The following is a 13,730-nucleotide window of genomic DNA, read 5'->3' on the forward strand; positions in this document are numbered from 1 at the left end:
GTGTTGACCAGGATGGTCTCGATCTCTTGACCTCGTGATCCACCCGCCTCAGCCTCCCAGTAGTGCTGGGATTACAGGCTTGAGCCACCGCGCCCGGCTCACAAACCACTTCTTTAGCTCACTCATTTCAGCCCACACTGAAGGTGTGACTCTTGGTTGACATCCCTCCACTCTTGGGCGCAGCTGTGTCTTAGGGGTTGAGGCTGTGTGAGCCCCATGCCAGCAGGGAGCACTCTCCAGGTGTCTTGCTGTTATCTTCACACTTACCTGCAGGCTGCAGTGTTGCCATGATTATCACCCAGCCCATGCACCAGGTTGGGTTTTCCCAGCGTACAAACAGGTTGGGTGGAGGTTTCAGGTAGACTCTGAATTCCTAGAGCAGACAAAGGAAATGTGGGAGGTTAGCGCTGAGCTCCAAGAATAAAGTCAAGCAAGCCAAATGCCTTCACGAGGCCTCCACAATGTTTGTTAAAAAGCTCACCGCTGGCCTTTCTGGCCTCAGTTTCTTCATCTGCAGAATCCATGGGCTAACCGTGGGTATATCTAAGGCTAATTCTTTACCCTGAAGATTCAGGTTCTGGATATACGTTTCATTAAAAGTATCTAGGGCCTCAGTAGTTTAGAACTCTGATTTTGCGCAATTCTGATAAAAGTATAAAATGTGTGAATATGAGGGCAGCAGTCTTGGTAATAAGGAAAAGCCTGGGATAGGGCTGGAAACCTGGTAGTCGCAGAGGCCCTTCAGGGGGTCCCTTCCCATTGATTAGCCGGGGCTGGGGCAGTCAGAGCGTGCTGGCCTCGTGGAGTTCATACAGCAACAAAAACAACAAGAAACCCAGCAGCAGGGACAGAAAATCCCTGGGAAGTCTGTCTTCTGCAGCTAACTCTCAGTCCACCCCTCTCTCTCCACACCTTGTCCTTCCCTTCCCAACCCCATTCAGACCCTTCCAGGGGAGAATGTGCAAGGAATGTCTCCTTTCCTGAAAGCAAGGGAATACAGTAGTGCCTCCTGGGTCTGCAAGGCCCTTGGTTCTGCTGTTTAATGACTAATTATGATGCTATGAGAGGCCTATGCGACTCTGGTGGAGCCAGGCCCTCCTGCCCCAGCCAAGCTGAGCGGCTGGAAGTGTATAATCTTCAGAAAGCTGTGACTGCGACCTGGAGTTGCGTAAGAAATAATTGCAGAATCCAGCCAGGGCTTGCTTCTTGCCACAGGCTCCAGGCTTTTACCCCCAGTAGCTTTACATGCTTGTTAATTTTTAAACTGTTGAGTAGTAGCAGAATATTTTGTAAGCTTCAGTAATGGTTGCAGAGTTCAGTGCAGGGCAAGGGGAGAGGAAAGGGAGGGCAAGGGAAGGAGGCGAAGGAATGAGTCCCATTTGCTTCCAGAACACTTTTGCCTTTCTGCAAACCTTGGCCCTGTGGTAGGTCTAAACTTTCCTTTTACCGTAGAAAAGGAGTTTAAAAACAGACAAGCCCTGTTAAAGTATCTCGATTTTAAAAAACCAGTTCTTTAAAAAAAATCCTTTGCAGTACTCAATATCTTACAAAAGAGACCTCCTGTATTATTTTAACCTTAAAAGGCAAGTGAAAAAAAGATTCATGTAGCTTCTGGTCAGCTACCAGAATCTTAAGGGGAAGAAAGAAAGCTTTCTATCTGTTAAAAGTCTTGCATGCACTGGCGACAAGGCCTGATGCTCTAATCTGCTCAGACTGCCGAAGCTCCCAGTCTGAATCTGTGGCCTTTAGAAAGGCAGCCTCTTGACCTCCAAGTATGTCTCCTCTGCAAAATCAGGGCGCGTCCTCAGTCTGTCTGTGTACTTTTGTGGCGCCTATCACTGTGGGATCTGGGCTCAGAGACAAAAACATCAGGCAAAATACAAATTTGTGTATTATGGGAGGAAATGCCGTCTGGCTCCCTGGAGTCACCCTTGACTTACAAGCAGTGAGGACTTTACCCAGGGTGGTTTGCATAGCCTAAGAAAAAGTGTGGACGAAGCCAACCTTACAGTACTTCCTTGTTTTCATTTCGAAAAGAGGCAACAAGTTGGTGTTTGTGAAGTTGAGTAAAATTACTAAAGCTTTAAAATGTGCTGCTAGCTTTTTCCATTGAAACAGGTAACAGCCTTCTCAGCCTTCTACTGAAAAGAATGAGGAGGTTTCTTCTCTCTTCTTTCCATTCCTTCCTCCTTCCCTCCTCCCTCCTTTAAACCTTTATGTTTTCCTTCCCTCCCTTGTTTTCTCCTCCTTTTTCCCTTTTGTCTTCTTCCCCTTTTAGTAAACTATGTTTGTTTTAACAATAAAGCAATGCACATTAATGATAACAATGACTTCTTCCAAGTAGAATAAAAGAATGTAAGGTGAAAGATAAAATGCTTCTCCAAAGATATACTCAACAGCATATTTCAGAACCTTTCCACAAGAGCTTAAGAGTCCACCCATGCTTAGTAGTCCATTGTGTGGTTTGTATCCTAACACATTTAACCAGCTTCTTAAATTGATATTAACAAGTTATTTTCCCCACATTTGGGGAGATTAGAAACAATACAGCAGTACGTGTCCTGGTACACTTGCACTTTTTGCACAGACGAGAGAACACACCCTTAGGCTAAGTTCCTAGCAGTGAAATTGCTGGGTCAAACGGTATGTAAATTTTATATTTTAATAGATATTGCCAAATTGCCGTGCAAAAAAGTGTACCTATTTACAACCCTATCAACATTATATGAACTGCCTATTTCCTCAAAACCTTACCAACTCCATGCACTATGAAACGCTTAAATCTTTGCCAATAGGCAATAAATGGCAAATAATTATTGCTGTGATTCATGTTTCAAGTATGGAACACTGAACACTTTTTCACCTGTTTATGGCCTATTTGCATTGTTTTGTGGAATCTGGCTTTGACTACTGTTTATTTGTATTATTTTTTTTTGTCTTAAAAATTGACTTTAAAAGCTTTATCGTTACTTTTATTTGTCAGATAGGCTACAAATATGTTTCTCATTTGTCTGTTGTTTAAACAAATAGAAGTTTACATTATTTAAGGACTCAAAGTTACCTGCTTTCCCTTAAAAAGCATTTGGGGTTTGTGCCGTGCACAGATGAGCCCTGCTTACACACAAAAAAGGCTTAGGACTCTTCTGTGCTTTCCCCCAGAGCTCTTGTGGGCTTGCTTTACACATGGAAATCTTTGCTGTTTTACAATGTGTTCTGGTGAATGGAGTGAGGTGGGGACTGGGTTTGAGAAGATTTTGTTGGCTCCATGTGGTTTTGCAAATCAACCTGCTGCTCCAGTGTTACGCTGCAGAGGGAAGGTTTGGTGGCTCCTTGGGAGTTAAAAGGATCTGTGCAGGCTTTTTGTAAGATCCGGCAGAAGCTTACTCTTCTTCTTGGTTAGAGTATTCTGCTCTTGGGCCAGGCGTGATGGCTCATGCCTGTAATCCCAGCACTTTGGGAGGCCAAGGCAGGTGGATCACGAGGTCAGGAGTTTGAAACCAGCCTGGCCAACGTGGTGAAACCCTGCCTCTACTAAAAATACAAAAAATTAGCCAGGCACAATGGTGCGTGCCTGTAATCCCAGCTACTTAGGAGGCTGAGGCAGGAGAAATGCTTGAACCTGGGAGGCGGAGGCTGCAGTGAGCTGAGCTTGCGCCACTGCACTCCAGCCTGGGCAACAGAGTGAGACTCCGTCTTAAAAAAAAAAAAAAGAATATTCTGCTCCTATTCTGGCTAACCTTTGAAGGAGGTCTCAAACAGTACAGGGAAAAATAGCAAGAAGACAGGGGGAGAAAAATGGAAAATTGAGGGCTTCTGGGGAAAGGGAGAAACACAAACTTAAAATGGGATTAATAGCTCATATGCACAAACCTTAGAGCTAATAGGACCTATTTCTATTTTGACAACATGAACATAGAAGACAGAATCACTGAGCTGAAAAAGCAATTGAGCAGATGAATTATCTTTATCTTTTTCCATCTAGTTATGCTTGAAAAGAAAGTAAGGAAATTAAAAAATTTTTTGTTAGTTTCATTTCAATAATTTTGCAGTGTATTTTTTTTGGTTTAACAGATGAAAAGTCTTATGGGAGAGTCAAGACATTTCATTCAGTATATAGCCCAGGTTTTTAGTGTTCCTCCTACAGTTTCTAAATGTGTGGGGTGTTTTCCCTTTAAAGACCAAACACGTTAATTGCAGTAATCAGAGGTTTATATTTCTTGGCATGAATGATATGATATGCATGTTGGCAAAGACCTACATGACTTTGATTTGCAGCATAAATAGTATAATCCTGTAGATCAAATTCCAGGTAATTTAGTTAAAAGTTACTGAAGCCATCTTTCCCCCAAGTGTCTACCTCATGGTAAACTGTGTAATTTGTATAATAATTATAGGTTGATTGATGAGGATTTGACTTCCTCATTAAAGGTTAAGGTACACTTGTACTATTATTAATACTGATTACCATTTGTTGAGTATTCACTCTGTATTATATACTATACATTTACCATACTCAATAAGTAATTATGGGTGTGCAGTGTGTGTGTGTGTGTGTGTGTGTACGTGTATGTGTGTGTGTAAAAGAAAATAAGGAAATTAAAAACATATATATATTAGAATTTCATCCTCATGTCTTACAAGGCCTGCAAGCCCAGGTCCATTGTATTTACTCTATAGATGAAGAAACAGAGGCTCAAGTAGACGAATTACCTGGTATAAGATTACACAACTATTGAGTGCACAGTTGGGAATCTAATTTAAGACCATTTGACTTCAAACTCTGTGTCCTTTCCATGATTTCATACTGTCTGTCCCTTGCCCCAAAGATAGACCCAGATGCAATGAGAAGCAGGACCATTTCCATTGGAAGTTTAATTTCACATCAGCTTAAGGAGTCCAAACCAACCACAGCTTCTCCTGCCACCCCCTTCATCAGTTCTGCAGTCTACTTGTTGCTATGGAAACCACCTGTCTGAGGGTCCCAGGAACCTCCATCCCTGCGCCTCAGTAGTGTTCCAACTCATATTCCATTGTTTATTTCCAGGGCTGTAAAAACCATCTCTGTGCTGATGTTTTCTATCTACTTCTCCAGCCCAGATGGTTCCTGAACTCCAGACAAGTGTATGCACCTGATTCCCTGACAGCCCTCCTTAGATGTCCTGTCGGCGACTCAAACTCAGTGTGTCCAATGCCCAACTCTGCACTGTGGTCTGGGCCAGGAAGAGTGCCTATGGCATGCTTTTGGGTAAGTCAGAAAAATGCACACTTTTTTCAAAATATCTTCTTTTCATTGGTGAAAAATTATTGTCACTGATATACAAAGTTTTTATGACTGTGACATGAATGGCATCCTGTTTATATGTGCATTGCATGAAGAGTCTGACTGCATGCATGCACACGCACGTGCACACACACACATACACACACACACACAATGCAAAGCCGGCCCACCTTGGTCCCCTGGATGCCCAGATGGCCTCACTGTCCGTCCAGTGTCTTCTTCCTGAGCTCTACCTCCAGCCATCTCCCAGCCTGCAGGGACCCTGCCCACTCTTCATCCCCACCATGGCATGCTGATTCAGTGCTCTTGCCTCACTTGGATGGTTGCAACAGCCTCTAGCGTTGCTGCTGGTTGTGTCCCCTCCATTCTGTTTTTCCTAGAGCAGCAAGAATCATCTTTGTAGAGGATGACATCAGTCTTTTGCTAAAAGCCTTTTGGCTATTCCCCACCATCTTCAGAATGCAGAGTGAGGTCCTCATGGTCTGGTTCATGTCTACCTCACTCCCTGGCCTCCTTTCCTACACACCACAGGTTCTGCAGTTGCGTGTATGCGGACGATTTGCCCTTCCCTGAATGCGCTGTGCTTCCCCCGGCTCCATGCCAGTGCACATGCTGCTCCTTCCATCTGAAAAGCTTCCTTTCCACTCCTTAGCTCTTCAACTGCAGCTTAGTCATCGTTCAGGTTTCAGTGTGAGACCACTGCTTCCAGGAAGCTTCTCCAATCCTGGCAGCCTGAGAGCAACACACCTCGTATGTGCCCACGTGGCATTTGGGACTCACCTCCATGTTTACAGGGAGAGCCAAAGGGCAGGGACTATATTGCACCTTGGCTTTTTCTCTAATGCTATGGTGCCTGGCAGGTACTGAGGTGTCCACAAAACTTGGCAACTGCACTAAGGTCCATGGAAGAATTTCATCTTACCCTTGGATTGCCTACTCATATAATTCATCTAGAATCTCTTTATTGTATTGAAAGCATTTGAGAAGCCAAAAAGCCATAGATACAAAAAAAAAGTATGACAGCCATTATTGAAATACATAAGGAACTCAACGACTCAATAACAAGAAATCAAATAATCCAATTTAAAAATGGGCAAAGGACGTGAATAGACGTTTCTAAGGAGACTTACAAATGGCCAACAAGTATGTGAAAAAATGCTCAACATTACTAATCATCAGGGAAATGCAAATTAAAACTGTAATGAGATATCATCTCACACCTGTTAGAATGGCTGTTATCAAAAACAGTTAAATGCTGATGAGGATATGGAGAAAAGGGAACCCTTGTACACTGTTGGTGGAAATGCAAATTAGTACAACCAACATGGAGAACCGTATAGAAGTTCCCCAAAAAATTTGAAATAGAACTACCATAGGATCCAGTGCGTGTATATTCAAAGAAAATGAAATCAGTATGTTGAAGAGATCTCTGCACCCCCATGTTCACTGCAGCACCATTTACAACAGGCCAGATGTGGACTCAACCTAAGTGTCCATCAGTGGATGAATGGAGAAAGAAAAGTGTAATGGTATAAATACACAATGTAATACAATTCAGCCATAAAGAGAAGGGAATCCTGTCATTTGCAACAATGTGGATGAACTTGGAGAACATTTGGCTGAATGAAATAAGCCAGGCACAGGGAGACAAATACTGCCTGATTTCACTTATATGTGGCATCTAAAAAAGTTGAACTCATAGAAACAGAGACTAGATGGTGGTTAACAAAGGCTGTGTGTGGGGGGTGTTGGAGAGATCTTGGTCAAAGGGTGCAAAGTTTCAGGAGAAATATGTACTGGAGATCTATTATAAAGCATGATGACAATAGTAAATGATAATTTATTGTGTGCTTGAACATTGCCAAGAGAGGAGATCTTAAATGTTCTCACCAATGTGGTGATAGGTATGCTAATTAGTTTGATTTAAACATTCCATAATGCATGCATATCAAATCATCACTTTGTATATAATCATATGTAAAATAACGAACAAATCACTCTTTAACCTGAGCCTGGTGCTGTACAAACCCTCAAATAGGGGAGACCTGCCCTTCCATGATTCCTGCTTCATTTATGATGGCATTAAAAAGTTCCTTTCGTAAAGGAGACTGTGAATCTCTCTCTATCTCACTCTACCTTCCTCTCTCTCCCAGAATTAATTCTAGGTATAACTTTAGGTGATAGAAATGCAGAGCCTTCGGGATGAACCAGACAACTTTATCATGCTCTTAGAGTTCAGGCTTATCAACTGTTCATTTCCATCCCTAAATAATAACAGCTAAATTTAAGTAGTGCTTACTATGTGTCAGGCACCGCTCCAAGAACTTTGCATGTAATCACTCATTTAACCTTTACAAGAATGCTGTGAGGTGATTACTATTATTATCCCCATTTTATGGAAGAGGAAACTGAGGCACAGAGAGGTTACCTACTCAAGGTTACAACAGATGACACATGATAGGGCTGGGATTCAAATGTGGGCAGGCTGACTTCAGAGTCCATGCTCTTAATCACTGAACATCATAGTCTCTTAACTCTGGAGTCTTTAACTTTGGAAGTCAGCTCTAGACATAAGTGCTATTACTGGATTAAAGATCCCATGGTAGGCCCCCTGGGACCAAAGGCCCCTGTCACCAGGCAAAGGCCAGTGACTCAACAGCTGAGTCTCAAGGCATGGGGATCCCCATCTCAGCCTCTGTGGTGGGCTAGAACAGGCTCCCACTAGCTCACAGCACAGCAGCCAGGGATTGCATGTGCAGGAATGTCCCATCCAGTGTTTGGCTGCTGATGGTTTGAGATGGGCCATTGTGAGTACATTTTCACCATGGAATTTAGCAAATGCTACAAGCCAGAGACCATCTCCTAGATCAGTGTTCCTACTGCAGGATTCCAGTCTTGACTGAAAGGGCCTGGTGTGGGTGCAGAGAGCCTGCAGGGCTGAACTTCAGTGGGGTGGGTATTAAATGCTTTCAGCTGCCATATCTGCTGGAAGGTTCTCTCTAAAGGCATAGGAAGTGCTCAGCTCAATGCATGGCAGTGGAGACATGACCCCACCAACCCCAGGACCTCTCAACCAATCATCCCCTTATCTATCTCTGGTGGGGTCATTCCCAGGCAGGTGTATCATACCATCCCCACAGTTTCTTCATGGCCTTCAGCACTAGCCACTTCCAGCAGTAGCTGGCTGGACACCTCATCCGTATCTGCTGCTTTCTGTTTACCAGCTCACTTCCCTCCTCCCCTACTGGTATTTCTGGCACTACCAAGTTAACTTGTGCTCCAACTCTTTTACTAAGACAGGGGTTGATAAGATAGGTCCCCCTGCATGCCATGGTAGGGAGTCCTTTGACAGCTGAGGGTGCAGTCCGGCTTGATCTCCGCTTCAGGGCCAGGAAGCTCGGCTGCCATAAAATAAGATTGGCTGTATGAATTTCATTTTTTTGTGGGGAGAACATTTCAGATCTCCTCTCTTAGCAATTTTGTTATGACACTGCTGGCTACCACAAGGGTCATGGATTGTTTCGTTCATACCCGACACCTCTGCTAGTGAGGTGGGAAGTTGAGATAGGGGAACTGCTTGAACCATGGATGTGGAGATTGCAGTGAGCTGAGATCCTGCCACTGCACTCCAGCCTGGGTAACAGAGCGAAACTCCCCATCTTAAGTATATAAATAAAATGCTAAGAACAGCAGCAGGATTGGGTTTCTTTTTGCAGACTGCCATTTGTCTTTTCCCCGAGCCGGGGCTGCCCTTGCACCTCTTGCTCCTTACTTTGAAGACTTGATTCTGTGGCTTTGCTGCCCCGCTGCTGGGTTTCATGGTGCGTGACCCTGACTGCCCACCATGCCTTTCTTGCCTCACTGTAGATAACTGCATGGCTGACTGCCCGCCAGCGAGCCAGGGGAGAACCCTTTTCTCCAGGGAAGATGTGGTAAAGTCTGATAGAGTTCCCCTTGAGGAAACGAGTGACATGTGCTCATAATTGCCATTCTGACAGAGCTGAGAGAGCTTGGGGCTCCTAAGTAGGCATTCCCGGAGCCTCCTTGAGGACGGCAGTGTGAACTGTTGCTGGAGGTGCAAGAGTCAAGGCTTTTCCAGCAGGACACATCAGGGAAGCTGCCTGTTTGAACCAGTCTGCTCCCTGGGTCTGGCAGGGAACAGAGAATGGAGCTGATATGTTTGAGGACATGGATCCTGTTTATCCTTTAGATTCCTTGTGACTTAGAGCTAAAGCCTGGCTTTGGCTACTGGGCATGCTTGACACTAACAATGTGTTTTCCTTCTCCAGAAGGGCAGAGAGAGGAAGTGAGGGGAGGGAGTGAGGAGCCCGGACCTCAGCACACTGGCTGACCCAGGAGCCGACTAGAGGGGTGTGCATGGGGGTTGGGGGGGTTGGGGGGGCCTCTTCCCCGACTCACTGCAATCCTGTTGGCCTTGTATCACTCCTGTTCCCCTGGAGCCTGGGTTCTAAACATAGACTGTATGTTTTATTAAGCCTGGGTTTGCTTTATAACTTTAGGTAAAAAGCTGTAGGCAGCAGGAAAATGATCCGTGAAAGGAATTTAAAAGCACATTTATTTAAGTACAGATGGTCCCCGACTTATAATGATCCAACTTACAATTCTTCAACTTTGTGATGAGTTTATTGGGTTGTGACCGCACTGTAAGTCATGGAGTATCTGAACACACTGGCATTGATTCATGTCCTGGGACAAAGGAAGAGGGACCCCCAGAAGGGAAAACTGATTGTGACCTCTGGGTGGTATAGCGTCACATTTGCTATATTAATTGAATTTACTGCTGGTCACCACAAGGTTCATGGATTGTTTCACTCACGCCTAACACCTCTGCTAGTGAGGGGCAGAAAATCAAATGCTAAGATTGACAGCAGGGTTTTCCTTTTGCAGACTGCCATTTGTGTTTGTCTGTGGACAGGTGGTTTCAGTACACAGACTGAGTCCTCCAAGGCTTACAAGCTGGTCCACTTGGACCTTGCAATTAACAGAGGTGTGAGGAAGGGAACATTGTGTTTGTCCTGGATCAATAATTTCCGCTGTCTCCCTCCCTAGTCCCCCTTCCCCCAATTTTTCCCTTTTTGTAGAACTTATGCCCCATTTTTATTATGCAATTCAACAGAATGACTCAAAGGGTGATATTTCAGGCAGCAGAGTGAGCTAGGGTGGGGGTTTGGGATTGGTGAGGCAAACAGAAAAGTGTGTGGAGAGAGATCTTATCGGGCAGAGAATTTGGGCTTCCTTCTGAATCACTCTGTGCAAACAGCCAGCCATTGGGCCTGCTTGTGGGCTGGGTCTTGATTCTATTGAATCAACTGTGACTAAAAGATATGGTAGTTTTAATTTCCTGTGACTCACGAAAGAGCCTTATTGGGCAAGGTTTGTTCTAGGCCCCAATCTTTTGGCTGAAACACTTCAACTTTGCTCATGGACACAACTGGAAGAGGGGACTTGGGCCGCCAGACGTCTCTTTTCAGTCACACCTCATCGTGAGGTTGCATTTTAGAAAACATGGGCTCAGATTCATCTTTGCTGGATCCAGATTGGCTGACGTAGCCTACTGATTTCAACCCCCTGAATGAGCTCAACAAATATGTCTAAAGTAGATGCTGGAGTCACACTGGCGTGGAAAGGGTGCTTGTTGAAGTCTTTGCCTTTCTCAACTCCAGGGAGAGGAACTACTTGCGCTTGAGGGTTTGTTTCAGCGAAAATCTAGAATGAGCCATATCATTTTGCACTTAACCATGATGAAGTCTTTTATTGCATTTGTAAAAGTCCCCAGAGGCTATTACTCAAAAGGGCTCGGCTAATAAATAGGAGAACTAATAATTATCTTATTTCAGATTGCTGACTGTGTGTAACTGCCGCAAGGGGTCAAAAGTGCCTGGTTTGCACAACATCTCCCTGGCATTCTTACATGTGTGGTTATGGAATTGGTGCAGTGAGGGGTCAGGGAGCAGAGGGATTTGCATGCGCTTGATCTCTTTCATATCAGAGCTACTTTCTGAAACCCAGCACAGGGAAGGTGAGTGTGTTGGATGCTTTGGGTGGGGCCGTGAAGTCCTGTGGGTGTTCAATCTCGGCCCCATCTGGGGAATTCCCCTGGCAGGGTTCTCATCCAGGCCTTAAAAGTTGGCAGCGTCCCCCAGGAACTACCCTGTGAACAAATCCACGCTTCTGGAAGCATGTGAGTCTGCAGAAATACCACATTCTCTTCCACATGGGCTTTTGGCTCTGAGTCCCCTGCGCTTCCTCAGCCTATGTACCCACTGAAGAAGACAGTTGTCTGAATGTGGGGAGGGTGGAGGCGGGCTTCATGCTGGCATGGTTTCACTTTTAGATGTTGGTGCTTTGCACGTGCCCATATTGAAGTGCAGCGGGCACCAGGGCTGTAGACACCTTTGCCCAGAGTGGAAAGGGGCTGCTAGGTACTGTGCATGGCTTAAGAGGTACTGAGATGTTTAGCTTTGCTCTGAAAACATGACCTGCTAGCTAGCTCCAGTTAGCTGAAATGCTGCAAATAGAGCTGTATCTCTTTACACTGTTATTGGGAAGGTGTCTTGGTTTTGGCAGCTCAGCAAGTATTAGCCTTCACTCTCTGTGAGAATAGGTTTGTGGAGTCAGGGCTCTCGAGGCATAATTCACATACAGCAAACACTTCCACTTTCTTGGTACACACAACACTGAGTTTGGCCAGTGTGTGCAGTCCTGAAGCCACGTCAGGATGTAGAGTGTTTCCTTCATGCCAGAGTCCCCTGTACCCTTTAGAGCTGTGCCCACCATAGCCCCCAGCAACCACAGATCTAATTTCTGTTCCTTCTGCCTTTTTCAGCATGTCATGTACATGGGACCTAAGGTGGTAACCTTCACCCAGCTGGAGACTTCAGAGAGTATTCGTATTGGGGACCAGCAGCCTGTGGTGTTGTCCCCCAGAGACGGGGAGAGAGCTGCTGCCTGCAGAGTGGCTGCTCCTGCTTCACATGCCCCCTGGCTTCTGAGTCCCTCCATCCCCTAGCTGGGCACGAGAGTACCAAGAGGCCCAGTAGGAGGAGAAGCCTTCATGGAGGACAGAGGGCAAGAGCAGGCCTACCATGCTGACTTCCTCGCCTTGTGTCTGGCTGACTGCACAGGCGTGAGGAGGTAACCAACAACAGAAACAGATCCGGATGAACGAGCAAAAAAGACTTGACTGAACAAGTTTCCCCAGAATGGAGAGGAACGGGGGCAGCTCTGGGGGTGCATGGCAGAAGCTCGTGGACCATTTCACTGACACCCCAGGAGCAAATCAGTCCGACTTGTGTTTGGCCCTTGAGTCCTCCCTGCTCAAGGCTTGGAGCCCTGGAGAATTGAGGGCAATCACCATACTGCATGCCATGATGGTGGCTCCCCTGGAGGAAGTTGGGGTGCTGAGACTAGAGCATGCCTTCTCCAAATGTTGATTTCCCCAGGAAAATACCAGCTCCCCTAAATAAGGATGCGTCTATCTGCGAGGGTGATAGTGTCACCCTTGTTATTCATACATTCCGTGGGCCTGAGAACTTAGCTGGAATATACTGTGTTAAATAGTAATATTTATTCTTATTTGAGTTGTTTTCTTTTTAGGGGTTGTTTCTAGTTGCCACATTTGTCTTCCTTCAGTGTTTCCACATTTAACATTAGTATTTTCATGCTATATTTGTAGGGACACATATACACTTGTTCCCATGTCTTGAGCCCCTTGGTGCTAATTACATTGTCAGTTTTATGTTTTATCTATTAATTTTGTTAGAGATAAGATGTTTTTTCTCTGTCACTCAGGCTGGAGTGCAGTGGCACCACCATAGCTCACTGCACCGTGAACTCCTAGGCTCAAACGATCCTCCCACATCAGCCTCCCGAGTAGCTAGGACTACAGGCACAAGGTACCATGCCTGGCTAATTTTTGTTGTTCTTGTTATTTTTTTGTAGGGAAGACATCTTACTATGTTGCCCAGGCTGGCGCCAAACTCCTGGTCTCAAATCATCTTCCTACCTTGGTCTCCCAAAGTGCTAGAAGCACCCAGGCTATTGCATTTTTAGGTTATATCAACTCTGCTACGCTATCCTGAGAATTGCCTTTGGACTTTGTCCTTAAATAAACAAAGGACTGAGCTGATCCTATCAGCCCAGAGCAGCAGCCTGGGAGCCACCATGGGACCCAGGAAAGCAGCCCTAAATGCCTTGCTTATGATGAAATCTCTTGAAAATAGCCCAACTTCTGTCTCCTGCCTGTGAAATAAGCATGACTCTCTGATTCTCAGAGCTGAGATTTTGTGAGAAAGTTGTCAGGAGCACACTGGGGGAAGTGTAATTAGAAATACATGTTATGATCCATTAGAATGACAAGTTGTATATGTCCATTGTACTTTAAGGCATTCAGTATATTCTGCCGTATTTGTGAGTACTTTAATCATGT

The 13,730-nt window shown here is 45.1% G+C and overlaps 1 long non-coding RNA gene across 1 annotated transcript in view; it reads left to right on the plus strand.

The window, feature by feature from the left end:
• Positions 1–13,040, plus strand: part of LOC116531354 — a 29,317-nt gene extending 16,277 nt beyond the window's left edge. The window contains exons 2-5 of the long non-coding RNA XR_004260383.1: positions 5,093–5,245; positions 10,190–10,289; positions 11,140–11,321; positions 12,129–13,040. This is a non-coding gene — a long non-coding RNA (uncharacterized LOC116531354). The remainder of the gene's footprint in view (positions 1–5,092; positions 5,246–10,189; positions 10,290–11,139; positions 11,322–12,128) is intronic.
• The last annotated feature ends 690 nt before the right edge of the window (positions 13,041–13,730 follow it).

This window comes from Sapajus apella, unplaced genomic scaffold (genome assembly GCF_009761245.1).
Source record: "Sapajus apella isolate SASKATOON/1434 unplaced genomic scaffold, GSC_monkey_1.0 scaffold70, whole genome shotgun sequence".
NCBI lineage: Eukaryota > Metazoa > Chordata > Mammalia > Primates > Cebidae > Sapajus > Sapajus apella.